General features: G+C 35.6%; 1 long non-coding RNA gene across 1 annotated transcript; it reads right to left on the bottom strand.

Moving 5' to 3' along the window:
* Window positions 1-886: 886 nt before the first annotated feature.
* LOC136007276 (uncharacterized) lies at window positions 887-22,310 on the bottom strand. Its single transcript, XR_010609575.1, has 4 exons — window positions 22,178-22,310; window positions 18,147-18,205; window positions 11,009-11,111; window positions 887-998 (listed from the first exon to the last, which is right to left on the bottom strand). It is a non-coding gene; the product is annotated as an uncharacterized LOC136007276 (long non-coding RNA).
* Between the last annotated feature and the right edge of the window lie 1,185 nt (window positions 22,311-23,495).

The raw sequence follows: 23,495 nt of genomic DNA on the forward strand, positions 1-23,495 counted from the left end.
CAAAATGTTCTCCTAGTGGAGAATAATGCAACTTTAATGGCAGGGCTTGCAATTAATTTAAAAAGTGCACTATAAATTAAGTGCTCATAGTTTTGAAGTGTACTGCAATTCAAATGTTGGGTTCTCTAAACTTCTTGAGCTTTAATTAACCACTACATTGAAAAAAAAAAAAAAAGGAAAATAATGTTTCTGTCATGGGAGAAAACAGTTGAATGTGTTTAGATGAATCATTTAATAAATATCTGTCAACAAATGAATACCAGGTCTCAGAGGCAAAAATCATCTAATTGCCCCTTAGCATTCAGCTATAACTCAGGTTGAGTGATGGGGAGGATACTGTTACAAAAATACTGTCACATAGTATCTTAATAACTAAATTATGTAAAATTTATATGGCAAATTATATTGAAGGCAACATGCATAAACATTTATTATTCAGAACACTAGGCGAAATGAGACAACAACTAATGCCCACAACAAACAGTACTCTTTATACATTAATACTGATAAACTGAAGTAGTCAGGCTAATCATGCTTTGCCTTGCCTATATAAGCCAACTGGCACCTCTTATGTTGTTCTAATACACCACAAAAGAGAGCTTTTTCAGTGATTTCATTACATCATTAATTTTGCACCACATTTTGTATTTCCATTATGCTTACAATTATATGAAGATGATGTTTATTACTTCATGTGAAGTTACCTTTCAGACCTAATGACAAAGCTGATGTTGGAGGGGGAACACATGACAACCTTCTCCTCACAGTCTTGCTAAGATTCTTTTGCAGGATGCTATAAAATCAATACACCACCATTATCATAATGCAGCCATTTTCTGTGCATTTTTCCTGTCAGTGGTCATCTCACTTTCCTTTTAGGATTGTATCCTCCTCTTCTGCTTCACTGCTGCTGTGACCACATTTTTCTGTGCTGTAATGTGGGTGAGATGAAACTGCTTTCTTCAAATGCCATCTTCCTCTGTTGACTGTAGTAGAAGCTAAATAAATTGTCTGGGTTAGAAATTCTAATGCAGACTTCTAATGCAGAGGTTCACTCCTGGCATGAGCCTTAGAAATCATATAAAAAAAAGGTCATCTAGCATCAGACTAGTATTTTGTTGCAGTTTCTCACAACTCTCACTTCAAGATCCTAAGGCAGTAAAATTATTATAGTTTCATTTATACTATTCTTGGTTTTGCTACCTTTCTACATACAGATATCAATCATTATCTATAAGTAGACAAGCCCCATACAGAAAAATTATGTTCCTACCATCACAAACCTGGTCCAAATTCTTGTTGTTTCAGAGTTTGCCATCACATGCCTGAAATTACCTTTCTCACTTCCCCCCCCCCCCCTCCAATCTAGAATTAGTAGGTCGGATTCTGATGTCATTTAGACATGAAAATTCTGTGAGATTAGTCTAAATTGCAGAGCCACGTGTGGCATAGATTTATTAAATTTAGATGTGGTATTCCCAAATGGTTTCTTCATTGCTGTCTGTATGCATAAATTGGCCTAATTTTCTTCTCAGTGGTTCCACAGTAACAGAAGAGTACCTTCCTTGACTTTGGCATAATACTAGTAACACAAATAAGATCAGTACCGGGCCAACTGCCTCTTCTACACTGTGAAGAAACCCAGATTGCATCTGTACTTGATTTTTAGAGGGGGAAAAAAATGCCATGATTCAGAATCTATAATTTCCTTCTTCTTGTCCAAAGATTAATTCCATACGTTATAAATTAATTGTAAACGCAGTATCTCTCGTAACAGTTTATATTTGAGCTCATATGGTTCTTGGAAGACAGGGGCTTATTTAGAATGGAGTCTTAATAATTAATCAGAAAATTGAAATCATAGGTGTAATCTTTTTAACATGAAGCTATAATGTTTAAGATCAAATATTGGTTGATTTGGATTTGTTTATAAGATCCATAATAATCTACCTTAAGAAAATTAATATTTTATTAAAATATGTATAAATATATAAATGCATGCTTGCTTGTTTCTAGTCTTCTAGTTTTCCACAGAGTATATACACATATAACGTGGTTTTAAATGGCTCTTGGTTTTTCCACAGTATTATTTTCACATTCCTGCAAAAAAATTGCTTAACTAATATCCATTATATTCTAATGTAACTATAAATTCATGTATATACACAGAACATACTGTATAATCTGAAATTCATATTTGTGGGGTAAAAATAATCTACTACATGTTCCAAAAACTACTGCTGGTATAAGTCCTGGTCCAAGGATCAGACTGGAGCTCCTTCCAAACAGCATTTTTATGTTTCTTCCTTAGTTTCTCATGAGCTCAGCTGGTCGTGGGAGAAGGTGCCATAAAAGCAACAGAAATACTGTAACTGCTAAGATGACAGAAATAGCTATATCTGTGTATTTGTCTCTCACAGCTGAACAGTTTGTGTAGATGTCAGAGAGGCTTAACAGTTCTAGATTTTCTACTATAGCTAACACTAGAAAACACATTAAATGATGAAGTTGGAAACATGCTGCTGCTTGTTTCTCAAAATAAATATTTTACTCAAAATATATCATAAATGTTAAATCCCGCAACATCAAGCTCCTGAAAACTATTTCCTTCTCAAAACACTGTAAAAGGACTCATGAACCTCAAGACAATCAACACTGAATAAAAACAGGTCAATTGCAGGGTTGCGATATGTAAGAAATTCAGTGAAGTGTCTTAATTCCCTTTTTCATAGAGTCTATACTCTCAATCCAAAAGATCTATCTTGGAATGGATGTTAGTCATTGCCTCCCAAACCCCACTGGACACTTGATATGCAGTTTGTAATTTTCTAGAGCAGAAGGGATAAAATTAAAACTGAAGTGACTCACAAATCTTAATTTAATTTTTTTAATAGCATAATTTTAAACAGTGATTATTTCATGCCTTCAAATTAGTTTGAATATAGCCAAGTTTATGTTTCAACTTTAACCCTCTCTACGTTCATTTCTGAGCATTTTTGTGATGTGAGTATAAGTACACAAGAGATGTGAGGATGGGTTTGGGGTCTTTTTTCCTTATTAGCTGTTTTATTTGTTTGGTTTCTACATTTATCAATGTAGATAAATGCCATTATGCTAATTCAGACCACTGAATATTTAATCTGGGTTTGATAAGGAGGAAAAAGTTAACCAACTGTTGTAGGAGGGAAAATAAAACAAAAATGCCTTTTAACAATATGAAATAGTTTTTATACTGACTGAATTCCAAGTACTGTTTAAATGTCATAGATGTTTTGTGTCTGCTTTGAGATGTGAGTGTGAAGCAGAGTACTGCTGAGAGTATGAACTCCTAGAACAAGTGGCTTGGGTCCATAGATAGTTGACAATCTTTATAACAGCATCTTTAGTAGCAGTTTTATATACCCCCAAAAAAAAATGTTTCTGAAGAATATTTAATTAATCTTTAAAAATTTTCACCTGAGCACATAATATAGGTACAAAGAACCATGTTCATTTGACAAGAGAGAATTACCATGGGTATTACTTCATTTCAGCTGTCAAACTCACCGTATGAGTACATGAAATAATAATAATAAAAAAAACATATTTAAGGTAAGATTCAGCACATCTTAAAATAGATACCTAAAATCAGTCAGATGATCTGCACCCTAAAGAATGTCTTCATTGACTAAATTAATTTGAGGATGACAAGCTCTGCTGTGATGTCTGCACCACAGGCAGCTAAGCTTAGGTGAGATTAATTAATCCTCATGACACAAATTTTGCCCCTAAATCTTTGGATGGCTTTGCTTTGGATGATTGCTTTTACTGCATGCAGAGACTTGACAGCGGGATTGCCCTTAAAATGGGTGCACACGCAATTTTGTGTTGATAAAACACACCAGAATGGTTTGGGGTGAATGTGATACCAGGATGTTTTAACATGGTCCATCCAGGCCAGCAGCCACCTTCCCAGGAACATTCTGAACACCATCACCCTTGGTGAATAGCCACCTCCCTTCCCTCAACTTTTTTCCGTAGCATTGTCTAGTCTGGTGAAAGGTGTCTTTGCCCATGGCAGGGGGGTTGGAACTGGATGATCTTTAAAGTCTCTTCCAAATCAGAACATTTTATTATTTTTGGCATGTCTGTGCCTTTTTTCTCTCAACTATTGCTGATTCCATGTCTTTGTTTTAAACTGTGACTAACTGTAATCAAATCGGAAACTCACTCCCATGCTCTCTCTCCCCGACGTACTTTCATTAAAACTGCAGCACATGGATGTGACTTTGGGACAGAATAAGGAAGAATCTGCGAAGTGTCCTTATTTCAGCATTTATTTTCTCTTGAGAAATACATTTTGTCTAATGAATTGCTCTATACACACCTCAGCACTCAAAATATTCCTCTTGTAACTTCTCCAAATATTGCTGCTGTCTCAATGAGATCTTCATAGAAATGAAATAGTGACTGCTTAGTTATTTCCCATATAACATTAATTTCAGATATTCTAAACATTGGCCTGTTTTAATACACCTGAGCTCCTTGACCCAGTTTCCTGTTTATTGCATTTTAATTATTACACTGCTCATTAACCAGACAGCATGGTTTCAATTCATTTTTTCAGTATTAAGATTGCTTACAAAAGAATTGTGCTAAAATTAAATAGTAGTAACTCAGTTTTTGATGTTAGTCATTTAGGAGGGGTGTTTTTTGTGTGTGTGTGTTGGGTTTTTAGTGTTTTGGGAGAGTTTCTTTTTTATAATTCATTAAGAATTAAATTATATTTATTTGCTCAAAACATCCCACTGGTCTCTAGTATCTTGAAAGGTAATGATACTCTTAATATCCTACCCTCATCTCCAGAGAATGAGTGCTTGTTTCAGGTGAATTTCTTCTACTATTTTTTAAACCCTGGAAGTTACATTCACTTTCTTCTGCCCCTTTTTCTCTCAATTCCTGTCAAGGAAGATGAATTTTGGTTTTGGAGGAGGAACCTGCGCTAAATTACTATCACATAAAAGCAATGTGCACAGTAGCAACTGACAAATCTTGGAAAAATTTGGATAAATGAGATATTAGAGCTTTATTTCAATGTTTTTTCTTTTAATGAACCCAGTCTCATAGAATCGTAGAATAGTTGAGGTTGGAAAGGACCTTAAGATCATGCTAGTTCCAACCCCCCTCCCATGGGCAGGTATGCCTCACCCTAGATCGTGGCAATGGGATATTTTAAACCCATATTTCAAAGGCTTTTGGCCTGTTTGTTAGTTATTTATGAAATTTGGATGGAGATATACATTCAGACTTTAAAAGAGACTGAGGTTAAGACTGTTTTATACAGGCCCTTGTCATTCAATTGTTTGGTTTTGTGGGTGTTTTGTTTGTTTTTTTTTTTTACAAAAGGCACAGTTTGTCAGGTATTACTAGAGATGGAGAAAGAAAAATGTTCAGGAACACATAATGTGTTATCCAGTCCTTTCAACTTTTGTAGTATTATTTTACTTAGCAGGTACAGTCTTATTATAGATCTATGAAAACATTTTTTTCTCTTAATAGTTGTTCTTGATTTTCCTTTCTTTTGTTCCATTTTTATTCTTTTGACATTGTGCCCTACGTGCCTTGCCTTCCCCTGTCTCCTTGTTGGCTTTGACTTTCAATAAGTCAGCTACATTTTAACTCTGGCCTTGTGGAAACTACTCTTTGTGCTGTACTAGGATTTGCTTTTTTAGCCTTTCAACGTAAACATTAATTTTAACTTGCACATAAATGCTGTCACTTGCTCTTCTTTTTTCATACTAACCAATATTGAAACAGTCTCCATAGTCTTCAGTTATGGAGACACTTTGATGCTTCCTACCATCCTCACATATTCATGAGGAGAGTAAAATATTTCCTATTATCCTACTCAAGAACTGAAAAGAGTTGGCAAATTGGCCTTCCTCCTGGGGCAGAGGTACCAGCTAGGGCTCACTTTGCCTGAGTTGCTGTCAGATGCTCAGGGAAGCCTGACATCTCACTTCTCCTGGAGCTTAACCACAAAGCCCATCTATCCCAGATTGCCTGTTTCATTGCCAAGTCAGCCAGGCCATTTTAGCGTGACACGTTGTTAGTGCCAGCCCTTCTTTTAAGAAGATGGCCACATATGGGATATAAATTTGTTTTTCCAGTTGTGTTGGAAGAGCAATAAATTACTATAGAGGTACTGGCAGCCGGGAGTTAGTAATGTCTTAAACTGGCTGTTTCTTCTACAGTGTAATAAAACGCTGATGAGGATGTATTCCAATTGTAAATTTACCATCGCCTATTCAAGATAAAGGAGAAAAGCAGAGCCTTTTAAAAACACATCATTTCCAAAGGTAAGCATATTTCATTTTGGTATGAATTAAAAAAGAGCTGGCACCTTTCTCTTCTCTTTTGCATTATTATGCCCATACTTTAAATAATACTTTAATTGATTGTTTACCTACTACTCCTGACCTTCAAGGTAACTACAAATAGGCCTCTCAGAAGAAAGAATTTCTACTTCATCAGACACATTTAAAATATAGGAAAATACATAGATAGATACACCCACTTGGTAATGCAGCTTTTTGAACTTAAAACAATTACTAAAGGAAAAATATTTACATGTACTACAAAGAGAAAGTTTATAAACAGATTTAGCAAAGCTGAAATAATGTATGGTATGACATGTATGTGATCAAAATTTATTATACAAGACATAACAGCAAAACTCAGTAAAAACATGCTATAGGCAACTGCTTTTTTTATGTATATTGTCCCATAATTTTTCCATGACCAATCAGCACACTCCCACCACTGTCTCCTGCATCTTCCTATCTTCCTTATTTTCTCTCCTGCCCTTCTTTCTTCCCTTCCTCCTTCTTCCCCTCCCTCCACCTACCCTATCTCAGTTTTCTCCTGCCATATGTATTCACTCCCCCAGTTTCACTTTAGATTTGTTAAAAAGCACTTAAAGCACTTACCAGCTTTCTCTCAAAAGGAGAAGGGACACAGTCATTTACTATCGTGCTTGGTAGGAGGACTGCAGGTTGTTTAAGAGAACGAACCAAAGATACTAAGTCACAGTACCTGTTGTAAATGGAAGCAGTACTGGCTAGCAATAATATTTGGCTTGCTAAGCAGAAGGTGAGGGCCAGTTTGCTTATTGCAGGTACACCATTCTGCTGTACACCAGCTGGAACAATCCCTAAGAAAGTAAATAATTGTGTCCGTAAGGTTATTTAAGAACTTACTTTAAACACTAAGATTTAAAATCTCTCATGTGAGCACAGATGGAAACAATGCTGTCACTGCAAAGGTTGCCATTAGAAACAGATTGAGCCCAATAATCAGACTGGACTACTAATGGCTAAGAGTACACTTTGCCTAACCAGTACTGGCAGGATGCTTTCCTTACAGTGATAAATGTACAAGCTGTGACATGCATTTCATTTCCAACCTTGGCAGGCTAAAACAGTCTGCTAATGAATGAAGACATCTTTAAGCATGCAGTAGTATGCCAACAGCAGTTGGTAATCCTCCATATCCATCTTATTTCATTCCATTTACAATTCCACTTGTAATCAAGCAACAAATAAACTACTGATGCTTGGCCAGCAATACCCACATGACCTTAGAAAGTATTTAAAATCTTCAGAAAAGCAAAATATGTTTGTCACTGGTATTGCTTACATTTTCGTTTCAGCATGAAGACAAGCAGTGCATTTGAAAGTCTTTGTGAAAATAAACTGTAGCAAAATCAATCAAAACTTTCAGTATTAAACATGACATACCAAGAAAAACCTTTTGGAAATGGTTATTAAGAGTAACATTCAGAATGAGATGTTTCTGATACAGCATATAACAGAGTACATAAAAAACAATAACATAATTTCAGTAAAACCCAAAGATTTTTTCATCATGATATTGTCACTAAAGAGGCTGAATCCTACAGAAAGCTGGAAACTTTTGGTTGTGTATTTCTCAATACTAAAGGTAAACCTGTTTTTCTTATTTTGTATTAAGGAGAAAGCAAATCAGAGCAAATAAAGGCACAGAAAGTTTCAGTATTCAGTCACTGCTTAATATACGTTCTCCTTAAGCATTTATAATCTACTATAGGCAAAAAAGGAAGTATTTCCCTATTCCTTTTTCTGCCTTGAAGGAGCTGAGCTGCTGTCATTTATTAAATGTCGGCAGTTTTCTGACTAGAGGAAATAATTTAGTAATAATTACTGCTGCTTTTCATCTTACAGCACAACTCAATTTCAATGCCTTTCTTGAAATTTCCTTATTATTTTTTCCCTTTTTATAACTCAATCAATTAAATAATGATCAGTAAAGAATTACTGGTTCTCCAGCTCTTTATGATCTCCTCTGAAACTTCCACAACCCTACTGTGACCAAAGAACCTTCTTAAGTGATATTGCAAAGTTCGTCTTGCATTTGCATCACAGTTCTTAGTTTAATTGAACTACCTGAAGCACCAAAAATATATTACAGAAGAGGTTATAACACATGAAGGGATCTCTTTCAACACACATCTGATAACTAGCAATAAGAAAACCTCCTCACCCCTTCAAACTTCAGTGAAAGACAAGAATTACAGCAAATCAACACTTAGTCCTTAAACATCAGTCCTGCAGGGAACTCATATACTTGCATTGCAAATTCATTGCTTCAAAGTAGATTTTAAACTTTGTCATAAAAACGCCATCTATGCTAGGAATTTTTAAAGCATTTTTACCATAACAGTCCACCTGGAGGTCATATAAGTCATGTACATTCTGTGAATTTGAAATTTCAGATACAGCTTATCTGATGTTTATTTGGTATAATACCACATTTATCACATTCAAGATGAGCATATGTAAGTGGGTATGATCAAGTGTTTATTTAAGCTTTCAGATGATAAAATAATTAAATCCACAGTGAAACAAAGGTTCTACCTTTGTAATTTAGTAATTCACTAAATTACTTATCATATCGCTGACTAGCATTTATTGCACATCTAGTAAATATTAACTGCAACATCTTTGAAGTATGAGCAAATAACTAATTACTATGTAATACCTAGAGCCAAAGGTAGTTTATATGCCAAAAAAGTTTTTAACATTCCTGGCGTAATCGTACCAAAAAATGTCACTGTTCTTATTTTCCTTAGCTAAGGAAAAAAAGAAGATATAAATCAGTGTGTTGTCCATCTCTTAACACTTTCTTCAGATATCTTGGATAGGGGGTGATACTAGGATATGAAAAGTGGAGTAAGTGCAGCATCTGAGATTGCTCCCATTTGGAGGTGGAGGTGTGCAGCGCAGGTTGGTGCTGGCAGGTATGCTGAGCCTGCACTGAGACTCACCATGTCCCCCTCTGACCTTTGCTGGTAGGAGTAGCAGAGTGACAATAATGCAGGCTCCAGTGCCCTAGCGTTAGGTAATTCCACTTTGCTGCTCCATTTCCTTCCACCACACACCTAGCTACTCTGCTCCCAGCCAGCCACCACAGCCATAGAAGCAACAAGACCTCTGATGTGCTATCCCCATGGCTCTTCAGAGACCTCATTACCATCACACTTTGCTGCACCATTTGAAGCATCTGGAGGTAGGGAAGAGGTGAAAAAGCCTCAGGCATAGACACAACAGGTGGGAGGGTGATAATAGCCTGCAAGCTACCTGATGAAAATCAGCAAAAGCATGGGGCACCACACTAAAAATAAACATCATGGATAAACCAGAACTATGATTCATGCAAACTCAAACTGGACTATTTTTACAGGTTACAGTTAGTTCAAAAAAGAGCTGTTAGTCCCTACATCTGTCCTCTGTTTATAAGCTTTGCAAATCTGAACAGATTTCTTAGCTGCCAGAAATCTGATCTTCCTCCATAGTCTCACAACAAGGATCAGGTTTTGCCTAGCTTTTCTTCTTCCAGATATCTTTTGGATAAAAAGATACCCAAGCAGTAACAAGACCATAGCTTTATTCCCCCTGTTCTTTCTCACTTGCCAGCAAAACTGGTAAATTTTTCAAAAACATGCTTTAATTGAAGATCGATAGAAACTGTTATGGATAAAGGTACGACTGGATAGCTAACAGAATTAGGATCTTCGTAACTTAATCTCCCCTGGATAAGAACTCTGATCAGTGCTCATGATGGAGAATTTTGCCATAATTGGAAGTTTGGCTTGGTAAAGCAGTGGGTTTGTATGCAGCTGAAGAATAAGGTTCAATGCCAAAGCTGAACTGTAGAAAAGATTTGTCTATCTTAATATCTAATACAGGGTAGGCAGCTATTAACACCAGTTTCATACATGAAAAAAATAAAATCTTTAAAAAGTAGCACTACACACACCTACAGCTAATGCCATTAGCTGCTGAGCTCTTCAGAACTGTTTTTTGTTGAAATGAATGAGACAGAAAATAAGGATTTATTTTATTTCTCATTATGTTCAGAGTCTTTTCTGTTTTTCAGGTATGAGCCTGGTGTGACATTTAGTAAATCTATTGATTCATTACACTGCTGAGAAGACACATTCTGCTGCATTCAACAACCCTTAAAGTTTTGATCCAGATTCCTGGAGATACTGAGGAGATAGATACTGATGGAGAGAGCAAGAGATGGAGACAGGGAGGATTCACTAGGAGATAAAAAAAATTACTCACTTTCATCAATAGGAATACAAAATACCAGATTTTAGCAAATGTATCAGTTTAAGTGGGGTTTGTTCAGAGGAAATGTATATACCTGTAAATTTTAAACACAGTTCTAGCTGTGGCTGTGTAAAATCATTTTTGTTCTATAAAAGAGAACATTTGGAATTTGTTATTATATAGCTTCTGAAACTTACTGATAAAAAGCTGTCCATCAAAAGGGTTGGTGACGCAGACATAACTCACGGGTGAGCTATTAACAACACAGATTGATTACATGAAGAGTGTAGAAAGATAGCTTATCTGTGTGCTGTAGAATTTTATATGACTGGAAAAGTGAGAGGAGTTTGGAAAAGACTTTTGCGTTAAACTACCTTGAAACAAGCTTGAAATGGATCACTCCACCCAGGTTTTCCTTCATGGACTTGCAGTGTTTACCTCAGTTGTATCAGTTAATCTCTTAAAACCTTTCTTCTTCTAAAAGGAAGAGAAAAATAAGATATATTTAATGTTACATTTTAAGGACTTTTTAAAGATTTTTTTTGCCATGTATAAAACTGATGTTAATAGCTACCTACCCTGTTTTAGATATTAAGATAAACAAATATTTTTTACAGTTCAGATAGCTATGGTCTGAAGTGAATTACTCAAGGAGGCTGTGGAATTTCCATCAGTCATGAGTGATTTTAAAGAACATATATTAGCAAACATCTGTCCACACAGAGACAGGTATGGCTGATCCTGCTTTTTGGCAGGAGAGTAGACTTCCTAAGATCTATTCCAAATGTGTTGCTTTTGTGGCCTTTGTCCTGGGAGTGTAGCAAGAATCCATGCTTCATATATTTCTGACCTTTGGGGAAGAAAGTATATTATGAAGTCAATATTCCTAAACAAATAAATATTTCTTTTAAGATTAACATTTTCCTGTGATTAGTAACAGCATCTTCTGTGAGCTCTTATAATGTACAGTGACCTACGAAATATCAACTAATCTATCAGTTAAGAAATGAGCTTTTTGCATGGAATTATTGTCTTGATTTCTGTAAATTTACTAGCACTTTTGATATATGCTGTACACGCACAGTTCAGAATCAAATTTGGCAGGTCTTATCAAGAATATAGAAGGAATGAAAGCGCCAAAGAGAAATCAAGCTCATTGACTCCATTTTTCTTTCTTATCCACATATTTTCTACAATGTCTTTGTAGTAAAAATGTAATATAGATGCTCTTTAAAATGCAAATATGTTGACAAAAAAAGGCTTTGCATCATGACTTAAGTTTAGGTTGGAAAGTAACAAAAAATGCAAATTGTACAGGAATTGTAAAGGAAAAGTGTAATTGTAAAGGAAAAGTGGTTAAGTGGTTTTAATGAAAGCTGGTGAATTCTCTGTTATCATAAAGTAAGCATTCATTATCAATTTATAAAATATTTGTTTATTTACATCATTAACAACTACCACAATTTGGAGCTGCTAGAATATTTTCTCAGATAAATCTTCCATTTGGAGATCTTACCGTAAATGGATTCCCAAAATGTATTTGCTAACTGAATGATAAACATAGTCACAATGGGAAAATAAGCCTCAAACTGACATAATTTTCATTTAACAAAAGTTTGTCATTATTTCTGTTGTATCTTTCACTTGGTACGTGAACACGAAAAGAGGAAACCTGCTGAGTGTTTAAATATTTAGCAAAGAAAAGTGATGGAACACCCAAGCTATCTGTCAAGGTCTGATGATTTTCAGAAGTAAAAGGTAATATCTAGGTTAGAAGAAAGTGGAAAGTTATTGAGAAACACTTTGTGCTTTCTATTTTTGATAAATCTCGGATGGGTATGCATTTTAGACACAGATCCATTACAATATTTTAGCTTAATGCTATGCCATTTTGATAAATATACAGATAATTCACACACACATAAAAATAAGAAACTAATATTGAAGCTAAACCTGATACTATGTATAAACTTAGGGTTCTCACGGTGCTTATGTCCAGTCAAGCATACTTTTTTAAGAGAATTCACTCACTCCCTAAACTTCCCTTTCAACAATGTCTGTCAGGTTAGGGTACTATTGAAAAAGCCAGGCATCTAGGGTACTCCCTTTGGTTTTCCTGGGGGCCATGATACCTGTTGGTATTTGCTCCAGTAAAGGTTCAAACATGTTTAATAGAAAACAACTTCTTTCTGTTATGTAGCTACCTAGTCAAGTTTGCATCCTTGCTTTAGTTTGGGTGTTTCTTACGCATTGCAGAAGGACAATTAAATCTCTAATAGTAAAATTACAGTAGGACTCAGGAAAATTCAGCGCACATGGTTAAGGAAACCTTTAGAAATTGTATGGTGGAAAACTGTACCTCAGATATGGATCCAATCAGAGGCAGACGGGAATTAGTTAGGATTCATTGGGCAACTGCCTACTGCAGCAAAAGCAAGGTGACTTAACTTACCTGGGCTATTTTTACTCACACATAGTCTGACCCATTTAGAACTAGGCAGCTTTCTAGTTAATTTAACTCCAAGCCTATGCCCTGAGCTTGACTGTAAGAGACCTGGGTTCGCTCTCTTTGCTGCTTGAGAAGATCTGAATTCTTCTTACCTTCCAGGAGAATATCCCATAAGATATTCATGAGGGAGGAAAATGTTCCCCTCCTCCCATTTCAGCCTGAAAGCTGCTCCACTTTGCAATAACTAATTAAATATTCAGTGCACCAAAAAAAGACTAAACTTGAGAGCAATTCCGTAGCCAAGGGCTATGGGTACCCCCCCGAAGACGAAGAGCCACAAGTCCTGTTCTTGCTCCACTGAAAACCTTGACATGGTAATCAGGGAAACAAGAACTAAAGTATTTGTTCTCAAGAGAGTGAACTATTCTACACAGAGATCAAAATAGGACACATCCTACTTCCCTAGCCAGGATAGCAGTCCTTTTAGAGATATGCATGAAATGTTTCGATTAATCTCTTCATGCAAAAGTAAAGCTTGACAGTAGGGCTCCAGCAAGTAGACATGAAGTTTATTCCATGCATTCTGAGCTTAAACAACATACTGAGTCATAGAAGCAGGCAAAGCAAAAGTCCTTGCTGTGAAGACCGAGGTGCTTCTGCCTAAATGCAGAATGTTTACCCATTTACTTGCAGTGTAAAGATGGTTAAATCATTTAGAAAATTAATTATTTTACTATTTAAATAAATTATTGAGGGGGTTGACGGTTCCAAACCTTAAGGGCTATTGTTTGCTTAGAGCAAAGTAACACAAAATGTTTAATTATTTTATTATGTAGCATTAATAACTCAGTGATAATAATTAACATAAATATATGGCCTATCCTTATAATCCCGAAAGGATAAAATGCTTTGTTAATTTGTTAACTGTAGTAATGATTAATAATAAATAAAGGCAGTCATATTTCTTTCCTAGGGATATCGTGTCTGTCCTTTTAGCAATTCATAATGGACCTCTGGATTACTTGTTCTAATTAGTGGGTTGAGACACTCTTATTAAACATGTACTAAGTAAAGCTAAATTGTATTATAAGGCAGTATGCACTTTATTTGGCATATATATTGAGAGACATTTCCAGCAGTAGAATACAGAAAGCAGGCTAGTCTCTCAGTGGTACTTCAAGATAGAATTGACTGGGAAAAACACAGAATTTTATGGCATTGTAGCCATTTGTACCCAGAAGCTCTTTTTCCTTGCTCCCGTGCTTACTGTTAGAGTTTTAAACTAAAAAGCTTAAGAAATCATGACCAGGGAAGCTGTGCAGCACTACACATACACTAGAGAACTTTCATCATTGTAAGTGAAAGTCTATGGCCAAATCTTAATAGATATTAATTTTTTTCTTTTTTTTTTTTTTTTTTTTTTTTTTTTGGCAGAAGCCGTAAGAGCAGCCCAGAGTTCCCAGGGTTTATGTGTCCTACTAAAGAAACACCTTCTTGCTGATATATTTTGGCACCAAGAAACTGCCAGCCTGGGCCATACCTAACCTGCTTGTGCATTACAGATCAGTTCTGTGGATAAGTTGAGTTGTTAGAGTCTGATATGAGCATGAATATGACACTAATCTTCATATTGGAATAGCTAAATGTCATGTTCAAGTTGACTGATGTGTGTGTTGTCTTGACTGCAGCCTTCCACAGTTAAATGAAGCAGCAGTAAAGGAGGGAGAGAGAGAAAAAAGGAAAGAAAGGGGAAAAAAGAGAAGCCTTTATGTAGGGATTAGGTTTTAGTTAAAATGCTTGTCTGTGGCAAGAGGAAATCACAGATAACTTCAAGGATAACAGGTTAGTCTTTCTAGTGGTTGGATTCTTCTGAGCTCCCTTTAAATATTACTCATGATTTGGGGAATTTATTTATATGATAGAAAATACATTATTTAGTGGTTACGTTGCTGGAGTTTAAATGACTGACAGATGGATTTTTTTCAGGACTTGGACAGAAATTTGTTGGAACTTATCCAGGAGAAGGGACTAACTAACTACTTCATCAGCTACTCTACAATTGCAAATAGCAGAAGTCAAGTTTCAAAGTGTTCTCATTCTCAGTTTTGATAGAGTATTCTGTTTTGCTTTATAATCATGTTTTGATTTTACCCCTGATTTTTTTATTTTATAAATGTTGCTTGTGAGTATGAATATATTGTTTTTTCTTGGGGGCTCCACTGGAATAAGTTAAGTTTCCCAGATCTGGGGAAAAGAGGGCAGTTTGTATTCTGTAGTCTTCTCTTCAGAGTAAAGAGAAAGCTATTGTAGAAGAGACAATACAATTTAAACTTTTAGAGATTTTCATCTTCAATTCTAATTGTTCCTATGAATGAAGGTTTATTAAATTAATTCCCTTAGTTCTGAATAAGTATAATGCTGAATTGTAAATTCTAAATATTTTTCTTTCTGATAGAAATTAATTTTAGTTTTAAACTGAAAACTGGTATAGTCACACATATTCGATTGACTTATCGTTTGCTGCTAATGCTGTAATGTTACACATGAAATAGTTTAATGTGGCTTGATCATTTCAAACTACTTTGTAAAGGTGCTAAACATAATCCCAATTCCCCAAAAATATTTGACCATAAAATCAAAACCACTTTTAAATAAGGAAGAAAACTACTTATGTACTTAAGCATTTTGAAGGCTACATAGAGCCAGAAAACACAGAAACACACCCCTTTCCCCAACAAACAACATTAATACCTGCTTGTTTTAATAGCAGCCATACCTAAAAATCTATTTTAAACTGAAATGAATGATTAGGAATTTCAGGAGTTAAACTCTACTATTTTTTTTTATAAACAGTTTTTCATATGTTGCCATGTTTTATTTTTTGTTTCTTCAGAAACCTGTTACTTGGAAGTAGCAATGTTGAAGTCAGCACTGGAGTGGTACAAATTGAAATATAGATCTTAAGGAGGACTGAGAAGGACAAAAAAAAAATATATATATAAACATAAAATAAATATTAAGTATAAAATAGCTTTCTGAATTTTATTTAAATAATGTATATATATATCAACTTGTTTAAATGAACAGGTTTTAAATACGAAAGCGGTGCTTTATCTGTCTCAACCCTCATATTTCTCACAGGGCTGAGTAATGAGTTAGGAGTTTACTTGATAAAAAAAATCAACCTTAAAAGAGAGAGAATAAGTTGTGCCTAAATAAGAACTGTAGCTAATTAAATATACATAATTTAATTCTTTCATTTTCTTTGGCAAAGCTTCGCAAGACTTAATGTTACTTTAATCAGTATATTCAAAATGAAGCAATAAAAATTGAAATTAGGTTTGAAAAATGGAAATTAAGCAAACACTTGCAAAGAATTCCGTTCTTTTGTCAGAATGCCAAAGTAGAATTATGAGTCAACTTTATGAAATTTATTAGAGAACTAGTTCAGTTACATGAAAGAGAAAATATAAAATTTTGCTGTTTTAATTATATGCCCAATTTGGTGTTATTACAGTAGTTTTTCTTGATTAAAATGTTTAATGGGAACACTACATAGCACTATCTGGCATATTGACAGTTTGAAGAGTTGAATGAGCCAGCTATTGAGGCCACTAAAGAGTACTCTCATCTTAATCCTGAACACTTTGTTCTTTCTAATGGAAATGCATGTGAAACAGCTGCCTGTAAAAAAAACAAAATACCATTGAAGGTAATTTCATCACTCACTGGATGACACAAAAACCTCTTATATATAGTAAGGATTCATTTAGGATGTTCTTGATACAATGCAAGGATCTGTAAGAAAACTATTTAAATTTGTGTGGCTTTTTCTTCGGCTATTTTTTAATCTACGGATAGCAATAAGGTTGGGAGTTTTCCATTAATTTTAGCATATTTATTTTTGATCTTAGCACCCTAGATATTCATAACTGTGCAAAATTAACAATATTACGTGGCAAAATTATAGTTGAAATGCACATAATTTCCTTCCTTAATTATGAAGCTCAATAGCATGAATCTTCTTTAAATCTTCAGAAAAGTCTGTCAAATATCCCTGTTAGGCTTTTATGCAAGTAAAACTTTTCCTTTGCTTCCCAGCAGAAAATTCCTTTTTCTAAATAGATGACATTTTTGTCTGATGAGCAGAAGTCTTCACACCATTCAGCAATTTCTCTCCATAGCTTAAATGCACCTAAGATACCCTTGAAGTGTTCTCTGAGGATACTAATTTTAGGTGTGGCTCCTACCCAAGCCTTGTTCCATGCCCAATGCCAAAACACTGCAACTGTGTTTTCCTTATTAAACACGGCACTCTGCAAACAAGAGAACAAGAAACCTTGGCCCTTTTTCAGGTGTTAGAAGACATTTAAAGAAAAAAAAAAAAAAAAGGTGATAGAACAACAAAAGACCATTTTGAGTTCTGTTGGGCAAAAGTTGGTTAAATTGGTCACTCACTTTGTTGCTACTGTCCCAACACAGTGAATTAAGGAGAGGAACACTCACATGTGTTATTAGGACTAATTGGACTGGTAAAGAACTGCAGCACATAAGAGAAGATGATAAAAGGCCACAGTTCACTTTGATGGAAGTGTTACATCTTATTACAACGATTTTTTTTTTCCTTCTCTTTTTTTTCTTCCCTCTTCAAAAGCAAAGCTAAAACAGCCGTATACCCTGCAGGATGCAGCTGCTACGGAGATCTGTAAAAATTCATGCACAATTGGTGTGTGAGTACATGTAATTTCATTAAGAAGTGGATAGATAAGGGTACTGACTTCAGCTTAAATACAGAAACTCGAAACATAGCTGGCATGCAGCTGAGCAGCACTTCACACCTACTTTTCATATATTTAAATCACAGATAAACAACATTTGCCAAACATTCCCGGATTCAGTTCCCCCAGTGAATAGTAACGGATGAGCGCGAAATCTAAAGCTCCTGTTCTGATGCTACTTGTGGGACAATAATGAAGGCTATAAAGAAAAGAAAAGCAGAGACAGAGGACTATAGGACACTCCTTGCTGCAGCAATAAACCACAGTGTTCTGTCACACACCTACTTTGAGGATCAACTCCAAAGCAGAGGTTGTCTCCTGGTGTCCTTTCTTCAGCTAACTCCCTGTAGAGTTAACAGGAAAAGTTATCATCAGACTCATCAGGCAAAATGAACTTGGAGTGTGTGTGCATATTGTGTTCTTTCACACTATCATTTATTTTTTTCCCAGTTCATTAATTCTGCATATATAAAACCAAACTGATTTTTGTCTATTACACTGACATACAGAAGCCCATCTAATAATCTGTTCTCTTTTGCTCTTTTGACGTCTATAACGTTATCACTTTTCCCCACATTGTCCTCATTTCTGATAATTTTCTAAGCAGCAGTTTTTATCTTTTCCCAGATCCACTTCAATCCTCTCTCTTTATCTGTATGGGTATTTTCAACATTTCCCTGCTAACTATCCACTCCAAAATAGTAATATGCTCTTCCTGCTCTTCCACAGATGTTAGGGACGACTGGACTAAGTGATGATTCCTGCAGCTCTCTGCTAGCTACAGTACTTTTTGATCATTACACTTTACTCGTCATTGCCTAATGGCAGAGTTCTCATGCAGCATAATTTTTGTATTATGTTTTCACTTAAGAAATGTTGCATCAAGTGGCCTATCAAAGATCATGTGCAGTGTGAGCAGCTCGTTTTCTTCGCCAACTATTGTTTGAATCCGTTTGAAAAGATAAGTGCCCACCACGAATACCTGCAGGGCATATTTATGCCACCTGCACTCCAACCCAGGTGGAGTTTTGCTGTGCTGGGATCAGGGAGCTGGCACCAGTTGCTGATGCCGTGGTGTGGAGCAGCAGTGAAGTAGAGCAGAGACGATGAAAAAAAAAAATAAAAAAGCAGAATAGAAAAAAAAAACCCTTCACCGTTCAGATACTTCAGGCCTACTCCAGTGCTCTGACCCAAATAACTTGATCTACAAATAGCAAATAACTTCTGCTGTGTTCTAAATCAAAGGGGAAAAATAAGCTATTTGGGTCAGAGCATGCAAAAAAAAAAGGCCTACCCAAATGACTAGTCTCTCCCAGACACTGGGGTGTGCATATCTTGTGGATCTTTTTAATTTGCAATTTTCCCATGGCTCCAGACAGATGTGTCAAACAGAGCTGAACATTAAAAACATTACCTAAAGCCACACTGATTTTTAATATCTAATGTTTATATATTTATCTGAAATACAACATTCTGTAAAACTATCAGGGACTTCCTGAAGGGTCTAAAGCATGTGGATGGAGGATTAAAAATAAAACCCTCAGCTTTATCTTGCAATTTCCACCCGATAGATTACTTTGGTGTTCACTTAATGTAATGACATTGTCTCTTTCCAAAGAGATAGAAATGTCCTGTCTTCTCTCCAAATCCAGCTTCTGTTCACACTGGTGAATTACTCATCACCCCCAGAGGATTTTTTGAGGCTGTGCACAAGGGATGGTATTCAGAATGAAGAGCTTGCAAGCATAGTGCTTCAGTAGAATACAATACTTTATAAATTTCCTATTCATTAAGTTCTACATTCCCAAGGAACTTTAATACTAAACTTACACTCAATTCCGAGGACTCAGCTGGATCTGTATCATAACTTACAATGGCACAGTGAGGAAATACCCCATTACTATAAAGAATGAATTAAAGGTAGAAAGCTTCCTCAGAAACAACCAAAACTGAAAGCAGTCACCAATTATGCTATTTAAAGAATCGATTTGTATTTTGTGCCAACTTGGGAGCCATTTGTAGGAGAAAAATAATAGTTCTGGTTATATCCAGTGGTGGAAATGACATCTGAAAATTTCCTGGTTTATACTAATTCTACTTTGTACACTTAATTTGGGACTTTTTTATTTGTAAAATTTCAGCATATGCAAATGTAGTATAGCAAAATAAATATATAATTTAAAACATTTGTTTGAATCTTGTTTACTTCATTATAATCAGGGTGTTCACAAAGATAAATGACAACAAGAAGTATCCTTGAACATCCCAGAAACTGCTTTTATATAGTATCCTGTTATTCTTATTCAGGAGGAGATAAGAGGGCTGGATGAGAGTCATTTGGAAGAGTGAGGAAAGCTTGAAAACTTATCTGTAAGGGAGCAGCTTTTTTGGGAGAGGCAGTAGCCAGAGAGGCATGTAGAGAGTTCATGGAGATTAGGGAATACAGGTGACTGGCCCAAGAAAATCACTCCACAAAGATTATAATTTTCCCAGTGAACTGACATGGGACAAATATTATAGCCATCCAAGTCCTTTCAATTAAATCCACTTGGGGGTTCCTGCCCCCATCACAAGCCTGCCAAAATTTTGATTTCTCTAACCTGTGTTTAAACAGGTCTTACAGTGATTCCCCTGCACCAGATGTGATTTATTAAAAGATCAGCTGACTAAACAGGTCAGTCTGGATACTAATGCAATATATGCTGGCAAAAGCTGTTGTAAAAAGGTGGTTCAAACAGCCTGGATCCTCACGACACGACAGTGTTCATTTATCACTACAAAGAACGCAAGCCACACAATGCCAGGATCCCAGCTGCCTCTCTCCTGACCCATCTCCCACAGAACAAAGGAAAGATGCCTTTGAGCCCCTTTGCATATTAACTGGATGCCTGAAGGAATACGGGTACTAGCCCTGCTTCCCTGAGTGCCTTTTACAGCACCCACAACATATAATACTGTGGCACTAACACTTTCTACTTTTTTCCCCTGCGTCTGATTGCTTGAACCAGAAGTAAAAGCAGCATGTCACACATTTTAAGTAAGAAGATACTACATACTAACTCACTGTTTTCTAAGCTTAAAAGATGAAGACTATTTACAGCAAGTCCTTAAGCAAAATTGCAAATAACAGCATTAGAAACACCACACCTGGTTGCTTTAACTGGATGAGAAAATTATGTTGCCTGCATACATACATCTCTACAGTTTTTTTAATCATCACAACATTATTAACTGTTTGGAGCACACTCTGCAAAGATGAATGTAAGAAATTTTTGAGTGTTAGGTGTCTCTGCCATTTTTGAGTGTTAGGTGTCTCTGCCCATGGCAGGGGGTTGGAACTAGCTGATCTTGACGTCCTTTCCAACCCTAACTATTCTATGATTCTTTGATTCTGTATTGTGAATTTTCATAATCATAGCATCTAAAAGTATTATATACCCCCCTCAAATATTATCTGAATGTCAGGTTCACTGACAACTGATCCAAAGAGTGCAGAGGCATTTCAATCTCTGAAATAATTAAAAGCCAAGACAGTGAACACTTACTTAGAAACTGTTGCACATCTATATGTTTGAAACCTTTTTCAGAAATCCCTGAAAAAAGTTTGCAAGAATGCATATGTAAAAAAGAGAAGCAGCTTTTCCAAAAGACAAGCATATAGAGCAGCAGGCTCTGGTACTTATGGACCTCGTATTATCATTTTCATTAACTACTAGGCAAAATCAGGCCTAATCAGAATTTGGTTTATATTCCTGGCCTGAAGAAAAAAAAAAAAAAAAAAAAAAATCGGTAGCTAATAATCTACTTTATTTTTTAACGCTAAGAATGTAACTTTCTATCCTGATATTCTGCAGTATACAGAATGCAAATAACTTATGACAATCTCATTTAGGTTTTATTTTGTATCTATAACGCTGTATTTTCTCATCAGTGTGCATTTTTAAGTACTTTTGCACATGGGTATACAGGCAGAAGTGGGTCTGGCAATAACTACTGAAGTTAAAATTGTGTATCATATATTAAACTGCTTTCAGATACCCATAAATTACTGCAAGTTTTCATTTTGGACATTAGCATTTTATAGAAAAAGCAGCCTTTAATTCAGGTTTAATTTTAAATGCAAGATGAAGCCCTATTAAGAGTTCGCTTAAATGTTGTTCTGCCTGCGATGAGACCTAAGCATGTTTTACTAATTGGAGTTTTAAGTCCATGATTTAACTCAACTCCATAATGAGTTAAGTCACTTATATTTATTTCATTTCTAAGTTTCACAGGTCTGTGGAAATACTTAACCATCTATTCCTCTTGTAACTTACCTTTTGTAAGCCCTTGAGTAACTTATTCACCAATTGTGACCCGTTTCCTTCATACTGCAAAATCGATAGCATAGGAATTATGAATTTTTCCATAGTACCATCATCACTATTCAGCAGATGGCTATTCGGCTCCCAGCTTCATTGTACTAAGTAAATTCAACAAAAGACAGCTTCCTTCACAAAGAAACAAGATAGAGGAAAGAAAGAAAGCATTATCACCTCTGTTTTTCAAAATAATTTCAATGGAATGTATGAAAATCTATTACATGCCCATCCTCCTGGGGAGGTACAAAAAAATACCTTGGCATTACACTGAGAGAAGAAAAATGCGCCTTTTGTTTTCCAAAAAGCAAGTGAGTTTCATCAGAAAGCCTTCAGGTGTTTTTTGAAAGATCGCTAAGCATCCTGACCATTCAAGACATGCACAACCTAGTTAGAAACTAAATCCAAGTATTCTAAGTTTTGCTTTATTGCTTTACTGACAAGACCAACCACTCTCCATTCTTTTCCTCTAAATATACATGAGTTGCACTATGAAAGGACTGTGAAGTGCAGAAAACTTTCTCAGGAATACAATTCAGTGTCTGCACATTAGCAGCTGGCAAAAGAAAATCACTTCTAAAATGTGTTTCAGTTCAATCAAAAGACAAAAAAAAAAAAAGAAAAAAGAAAAAATGAATTAGAAAAGGTCAGATGCAATAATTTTGTAATGAAAAGAGCTGTGTATTCATTCATTCTCCACTCACAGACAAATGGCACAACTGGCTTTGCCCAAACTTTCCATAAAACTCAGCCCCAGGTAGAGAAGAAACAGGCTTTTCAGTCTGAACGGTGAAATTTTCCAAGACTAAAGAGCAATGAATGAAAGCTGTTGGGCAACTTGAACAATGGCATGGTCATGACCAGACCACTGGTCACTTTACTATAATAAAGATTAATTTAAATGCATCTCCATGGAGAAATTAAACATATGTAGGAAAAACTCTTCTAGGTTACACAGGCAAGACCCCCTTTGTTTTAGCACTTGGGTACTGTTTAGATTGAAATGTATAGATTTCCAAACTGCCTTGTTCTCCTAACTTCCAGTTTGTCCGTGTGTGTTTGTGTGAACACTATGAACATATACATATCTGGAGGCAAACATAACTAAAATAATTTAAATACTACAGGCTGTACCTTTAAGACTGTAATTGTCACATTTCCCTTAAGCCAACAAAGCCAATAGTTTTGGGTTTTTTTAAAAAAAGGCTATTTTTTCTCAGTTTTTTGGAAGTAGTGAAAACATGTCAGTGATTCACAGGTTTTTCTTTCGGGTTTG

This window comes from Lathamus discolor, chromosome 1 (assembly GCF_037157495.1).
Source record: "Lathamus discolor isolate bLatDis1 chromosome 1, bLatDis1.hap1, whole genome shotgun sequence".
Lineage (NCBI taxonomy): Eukaryota > Metazoa > Chordata > Aves > Psittaciformes > Psittacidae > Lathamus > Lathamus discolor.